The sequence below is a fragment of the Condylura cristata genome, unplaced genomic scaffold (assembly GCF_000260355.1).
Source record: "Condylura cristata isolate star-nosed mole 26May11 unplaced genomic scaffold, ConCri1.0 scaffold00019, whole genome shotgun sequence".
Lineage (NCBI taxonomy): Eukaryota > Metazoa > Chordata > Mammalia > Eulipotyphla > Talpidae > Condylura > Condylura cristata.
Genome location: NW_004567120.1, coordinates 1024715 through 1032504, shown reverse-complemented (window position 1 = coordinate 1032504; position 7790 = coordinate 1024715). Strand labels below are relative to the sequence as shown.

General features: G+C 37.5%; 1 pseudogene; it reads left to right on the top strand.

Annotated features, from left to right (window-relative positions):
* Positions 1–5786: 5786 nt before the first annotated feature.
* LOC101626801 lies at positions 5787–6218 on the top strand (annotated as a pseudogene).
* Positions 6219–7790: the final 1572 nt, after the last annotated feature.

Genomic DNA, 7790 nt, shown 5'->3' with positions numbered 1-7790 from the left:
GGCGAGGGAGGGGTGCCGGGGGACTGGTAGAGGCGGGAGCAGGAGGGAGAGGCGCAAAATCTGTGTACGCTTGCGCGGCTCTGGGGGAAGGGGGCGGTGGAGGTGAACTCCAGGGAATTATCGAGGTCCGGTCTGAGGGTGCTGAACCGAATTCTGCTCGTGGGGATTCTGCTGCTTGTATCGGGAGATGTGTCTGTTGTTTTTTCCCCTTTTAACCAATAGTGGGTCCTGGGACTCCCCTCCAGTACAGGGAAAGCATATGCTATGAAAGCGAGGTTAGAACGTTGCCCCAAATATCTCATAGGTAAGCCTCACTTTTGTTCAGCTTTGCAGTTTGAACAATTTTGCATTATGACTTTGCTACAACCCTGGGAAGCAGGGTAAGCATTTTAATCGACGTTTACCGAAAAGTCTCCATTACCACTTCTAATATGTAATACTTGTAGAGCATTTGCTAAATGTCAGGGACTGAGCTAAGCCCTATACGTGCATATCTCATTTAATACTTAAAACCCAGGAGGGGAAGGGGTCAAAACAGGAGGGCAGAGCAGGAGCGACAGTGGTGCTGGATCTCGCTGCTATGGTGGTGGGCAAACTACCGGGACTACACCTGCGGGGAGAAATCAAATCTGTCCAAAAATTAGAAACAATGTAAGGAAAAATAAGTACGTTTAAAAACAAACAAACGAACGAACAAACTCAAAACCCTGTAAGGTTTTCACAGACGGGAAACCTAGAAGCAGAGAGGATAAGTCACTTGTTCAAGGTCATGGAGCTACTAAATAGCAGGGTTCCTTTTAAACTTGGGCGGCTGTTCTGATTTCAAAAGATCGGTGCTGTTAAATAAAGGGCCATACTGACAGAAGTTGGTTCAAAAGTTGATTTGCAGAGTGTTGCCTTTTGGGCTGTTTCTTGAAAAATATTTGAATTTTGGAGAGTTGTGTGTGTGTGTTTTAAGGAGGGAGGAATAGATGAGGTGGAGGGAACACTCCAATCCAAGGAAATAAAAAAAAATCATTCATTTTATTTACACTGAACTAGACTATATTACATATAATATCTCAGTTAGCCTTAAACAATTCTGAGGTAAGCACCATCATATCTAATAAATGACAAAACAGTCTTAGAAAGTTTAAGTAATTTATTAAGATTTGTACTGACCTTTTGTCCAAAATGTTCTATTTCAAATATTCCATCATGTCTGCTCCACACACACCAAAAAATGTGGTAGAGTTTACATATTTTGAGTTTCCAAACCATGGCTCAAACTCTTTTACATTTGGCAGTGGCACAAAATTCTGTCTTAATTCAGGGATCACTGAGACAGTAAAGTTACACAAATGCTAAGTAGTAAAACACCATAATCCAGGTAATCTAATTTAAGCCTAACTTCTCTTTCTGCTATATGACAGACAGCTATATCCCAATTAGATGATGAGATTGAGGAAACAGAGATAGCCACACCTTTAATTAGGATGAGTATTACATTGAGAACATAGCAGTGTAAACAAAGCATTTAGTGTGTGTGAGGAAGAAACTGGTTCTGTATGAGGCACTGACCAAGCCATTATCATTATCAGAGAGTTTGTGTTATTAAAGTGAAAACATTCCTTTGTAGTACTCAACAACTTGATTATTTAGGAACGTTTAAAATAAACTAACACAATAAGCAACAAAATCTATTTTTTTTTATCACGTAGAGTATCGTATCTACTAGAGAGAAATTATAATGAAAGGTGGAACCTGAAAATATTTTACAACTGCTTCTTGCTAGATCTTTTATCTTAGCTATTGATAAATAATGTGTCAAAAATATTTATGGGAGTGAAATACCTTAGACTTAAGGTCCGATAAAGTATTCAGCATCAGTTCTGAAAAATTTCCAAATATATTATCCGTAAATATCCACTAAGGTATTGCTTAAAGGATTTTACTGACTATTGCCTAAATGGCGGTTTCTCCTTCATCACTCAGGATTAGGTCAAGGAGGAGCATTTGAAGGTGAGAAAGGGAAAGGAATATAAGGGATAGACCTGTGGCAAGTGCAAAGTGAAGTGTGACACCATGGTAAAAGTGAAGGGGTGATGGCTATGGAGTAGAAGGAGAGGAAGGGGGAGTTTCCACTTGTCAAAAAGTGTAAAGAAGCCCCTGCATTTAGTCAGATGTCAAAAGGACAAAGGTGACTGCTATGCTTAAAGAAACTCACAAGTCTAGTCAAATCACTCATCTCTTTTCCTGCATATATTGTGCCCAAAAGGCATGTATTTCAAAGGCAATTTGTTTTGTTAAATTAGGAGAATTTGTATTAAGCTAGCAGAGGAAACAGGGGTAGAGAAGAAATCGGGCCACTTAACTTTTTGGAATGCTAAGCAGGGCAAGGGGGTAATTCTCCCATCTGATGGATGGAGCCAAGATTTGGAAGGTCATGGGTTTAATTGAGGGGTGGCTCAACCTTAAAATAGTCAAAAAGAAGTGTACCGTTTAAAAGACTCTTTATTTAAGCATATGATTCAGTGACTAGAAAATTTATAGACTTGTACAGTTATTAGCACAAATTAGTTTAGATCATTTCTCTCATATCCAAAAGAGTTAACTGTCCCATTTCCAGCCATGCCCTTTCTTACCAATTAATCTAATTTCTGTGTCTATAGGTTTTTTTCTGGGCATTTATTTCAGATAACTTGAATCATACAGTTTGTGTCTGTATGCATGGCTAAACTCCTTTTCTTAGCAAGTTTCTGAGATTAGTTCATTTTGTGTCTTTTATGAGTATTTTAGTCCTTTTAATTGATGAATGGTGTATAATATATAGGGTATATCACATTTTATTTATTCATTTACCAACTGATGACATGTAGCTTACTTTGCTATTAGATATTAAGAAAAAGCTGTTATGAAAGTTCTCATAGCATGTCACTGTGTGGATATATGTTTTAATTTCTCTACCTATAAGTAAAACTGCTGGGTCAATATTAAAACTATGTTGAAATTAAGAAACTCCCAAACTACTTTCCAAAATATTTCAATCAATTTACACTCTGACCAGCAATGTATGAAGGTTCCATTTGTTCTACATTTCTCCAATATCTGTTATTGCCTGTCTTTTTGACTTTAATTGTTCTTGTGGGTATGATGTGCTATCACATTGTAGTTTTGCCTTGCATTTCCTTAATGATTAATGATGTTGAGCATCTTTTCATGTGCTTATCATCTATTTATGTACTTTCTTTGATGAAATGTTCTTTTAAATCTTCTGCCCTTTTAAAAAAATATGCTATTTTTTTAAAAAGATTTATTTATTCATACATAACTGGGGTACAGGCCAGAGGTGCAGGGACGGTGAGAGGATTCACCAGAGACAGAGTGGGGAGCAGAACAGGCAGATTGAGGAAGTACACTGCTGAGGGGAGCAGCGGGTGGGTCAGGAGAGGTCTGCCACGCCATGTGGATCACCTCTGGGGTGGGGATTGAACTCGCACTGAAGTGGCTGCAGCCAGTTTGCAATGCTGTGTCCTAATCCTTTGTGCCACCAGGGAGGGCCCTAAAAAAATAAGCTTTCATCGAAGATAATTATAAACTCCTATATATTTGTGAAAAATTACACACTATGTCCTATTAATTGTTAATTCAGTATTCCCCAGTGGTTACATTTTGCATGCTATTGTACACTGTCACAGCCAAGAAATTGACATTAATACAACCCACACATCTTGCTCATATTTCCAGTAATGTATGTATCTGTGTGTGTGTATATGTGTGTTTGTTCATACATTTAGTTCTATGCTATTTTATTACATGTGTATGTTCATATGACCCTCACTACACCCCACACACAAATGGTTACATCATCTCAAGCGTCACTGCTGTTATCATATTATAACCATCCTCTCACACCCCATAGCCATTAAACTGTTTAATACCTATAATTGTTGTAATTTCCAGAATGATATGTAAATTGTATCATATAGTTATGTAGCCTTTGGAGATTGGCCTGCCTCCTTCCTTTCTTTCTCTCTCTTTCTAGCACAAGGTTATTTATTCTGAGCTTTCAAGGAAGATAACTGCTGTCACTTTCCTTTTGGTAGAGACCCAAAGGCAAGTAGAGCATGAGGAATTGTAGAAATTTTAACATCTGTTAATGTGGATAATAAACTGAAATTTCCATATTTGAAGCTGTCCGATGACCTTTACTTATTTGTTTTAATATTATTTTATATTGAGGTAACATTGGTTGTCTATGGATAATAGGTATAGGTTGACACCTCTTCAGATGTCTATTACCACACCACAGTCAAGACCGAAGCACACATGATCCTCTATAACAGTCCATTGGGCTTCTTTTTCCTTATGCTCCTCCTCCAGGAGCCTCAATTCTACAGTCAGCTATGTAGGGTTTTTTAAGTTTATCTAGGGTAAGCTCAGTTTTGTCTATTCCTTTGTGTTGTTTCTTTATATTCCACATATGAGTGAACTCATTTGGCGTTTCTCTTTCATTTTTTTATTTATTTCACATATCGCTCTCTTCCAGTTCTATCCATGTTATCACAAATGGCAAGATTTCATCTCTTTTTATAGCTAAGTTGTATTCCATTGTGTATATGTACCACATCTCTTTAATCCACTCATATGTTTGTAGGCACTTAGATTGTTTTCATAACAGATGATTATGAAGTTAAGAGGGGGTTGGGAAAAAGAGCCAAGGGGATAGAAGGGGTGTGGGAGGCATATAAAAATGAAGTGGAGATAAGCAAATTATCTGAGGAGGAATTCAAAGTAATGGTTATAAAGATGCTCAGAGATCTTGGAAGGAGAATGTAGGAAATGGAAAATTAAGGAACATTTAAACAGAATTCACAGAGATGAGAAACTATAACAATTAAAAAATATGACAGAGGGGTCCAACAATAGACTGGATAAATCAGAGGAATGAATAAGTGAGTTGGATGGCAAAGCAATAAAACTTATCCAGATAAAGCAAAAATGAAGAAAATTGAATAAGTGAAGATATCATAAGAGATCTCTGGGACAATATCAGCAATAAAAAGATGAAATTTTAACATCTGTGACATGTATGGTCCTAGAGGGGATTTTGTTAAGCAAAATCAGTGAGAAGGAGGACAAATACTGGATGATTTCACTCATACATGTAATATAAAAAAAGCAAATCAAAACAAACCCTTGAAGCCTGCCCACAGAACTGAGGTTACCACAATTGGAGGAATCATGGGGTAGAGGGTTAAATGGACTGTGGTACATTTTTAATGTTTTGTTGGTGCAGAGGTGTGAAACTATCCCCCTGAAACATACAATGTTACAAATCAACATTACTTTTTTTTAAACATAATTTTAAGAATAAATTTAAAAATAAAGGAAATTCTGACATATACACCACAACATGGATGAATCTTGAGGATATTAAGCTAAGTGAAATAAACCAATTACAAAAAGATGGATACTGTATGATTCCTTTTATATGAAATACCTAAAGTAGTCAAATTGCTAAGAGACAAAGTGTAACGAAGGTTGCTAGGGACTGAGAAAGGAGGGAAAAGGAATAGCTTAATGAGTGTAGTAGAGTTTTAATTTCACAAGACATAACGAGTTCTAGAGGTGAATGGGGTGATAATTAATAATAATATGCATTCACCTGATGCTGCTGAACTGTACGCTTAAAATGGTTGGAAAGGTAAATTTCGGTTAGGTCTGAGGGTTCGCGGCCAATGGCTTCTTGTCGACCCGGGCCCCGCGGCCGCCGACCGGACTCCACAATCCACGAAGGAGGGAAGATGGTGGGCGGGAACGGCGCCATGGTAGCTAGTGTATGCGGCGCCCTTTTCATCCGTACTGCATTTACTTAGGCCGCAAGAGGCGGATCAACTCCAAATTCCAGAGCAGGCTGCGAGAACGAAAAAAGAAGCAAAAGCTTGCTAAGGAGAGAGATGGACTTTGCAACTTAACTGACCTTAAAGATGCTGAGGCTGTTCAGAAATTCTTCCTTGAAAAGAAAGCTTGACGAAGAGTTAATTACCACAAGAGGAATGTGAGAAGGGTGTAGACCATCTGACAAATGCAATAGCTGTGTGTGGACAGCCACAGCAGTTACTGCAAGTGCTATAGCAAACTCTTCCACCACGAGTGCCCCAGATGCTTCTGACTAAACTTCCAACAATTAGAGAATTGTAAGCGCTCAGAGCTTGGCTGAAGATGATGTGGAGTGAGAAACAATTGTCAACAGAACAACCGCAATTAAAAATATTTTAAAAATCTTAGAACGTGAACAGCTCTGGGGGAATAAGGGCAAATATGCTTGTTATGGACTGTCCTACACTGAAGTCTACCAAAGTTAATTTTTACTTTGTGTAGATCCATATGTCTGTTTTATTTATTTTTCCCAATCAAAAGTGTATTTTGATAGAAAGCTTTTCATTTTATAAATATACTATGTGTTACTGAAATATGACTTTTGTTCATCCCTGAAACTTACAATTAAAATGTACATATAACATCACATTACTTACATTGAAATTACCCAGAGCTCAGTTTTGAAAATAGACAAGAAAAGTATAGGAGAAAGTTGAAGAATGTACATTTTTAAGCTGGTAAATTTTGCTATATCTCTGAAAAATAGATGGAAATCTGATTGTATTTATCAAAACTGAGCATTAAAATTTTCAAAATAGTTTCTACCACTTAATCTCTTTAAAATATGAGATATGCTGGGGCTCACCCTGGTGGCTCAACAGGCCAAAGCTCTGCCCTATGAAGTTCTCAGACACCACTGCAGCACCAGTTCAATTCCTGCCATGGAGCTGACCCACATGGCGAGACTTCTCCCCTCAGCAGTGTGTTTCAGTACTTCTGTGTTTCCTGTTCCTCACTTTGTCTCTGGTGAATCCTCTCACTCAACACACCTCTGGCCTGTACCGCAGTTCTGTAAGCATAAATAAATCTTTAAAAAAAAATATGGGATCTGCTGCTGTGTTGTAGATCATCCTGTGTATCAGTCTTGAGATGTTTTGCTTAAATCAGTAGGCTTAATGTGTCGTGGGTATTTATCTTCTTGTATTTTAGATATGTGTAGAATTAGATCTCTGTACATTCCTAATCTAGCCATGTGCGCTTCGTCATTAATGTCTACTCACTTTACTCATTTATAAGATGAGGAAGTTGGTTTGCTAATTTGGATAGTGTCCCTTTTACCTTTAATGCATTCGGTTCTGTTCAACATCTTCACGTTCACCCTTCTCCTGAGGGGCATATTTGTTTGGGCAACCAGGCTTTGCATTTTTTTATACTCTGAAATTTACATGCTTGCCTGACTTAGTATTTCCTAGTTAATTTTTATTTTAAGGTATGACATACTGATTTTCACTGAAATCAATTGTTACCACTCTTGTAAATTAATCTGAAACTTTAAGTTAACTGATGATAATGCTTGTAAAAATGTTCCCCTTTGCTTTTATCTTTAGTGTACCTCCCTGATCCACCTTCAGACCGACTTATCTTGCTATGATGAGACTGAGATGTAACCTTGTGGCTGAAGCAAGGAATGGAGGTAATTTTTTCTCAAAGTAGTGAAATATTAACTGAAGTCACAGAATATTAGATCTGAGAATAAAGGTCTTTTGTACTTAGTGTCAAAAAAACAAAAAAGAAAGGTAAATTTCATGTTACATATGTGAAGTGAACCTAACATAGCATAGACATGTGTTGATTCTCAATGATGCACACCTGAAGCTGATGTGACATTATAATGCAATGTTACTGAGCTTAAAAAGAAAAATCTTTAA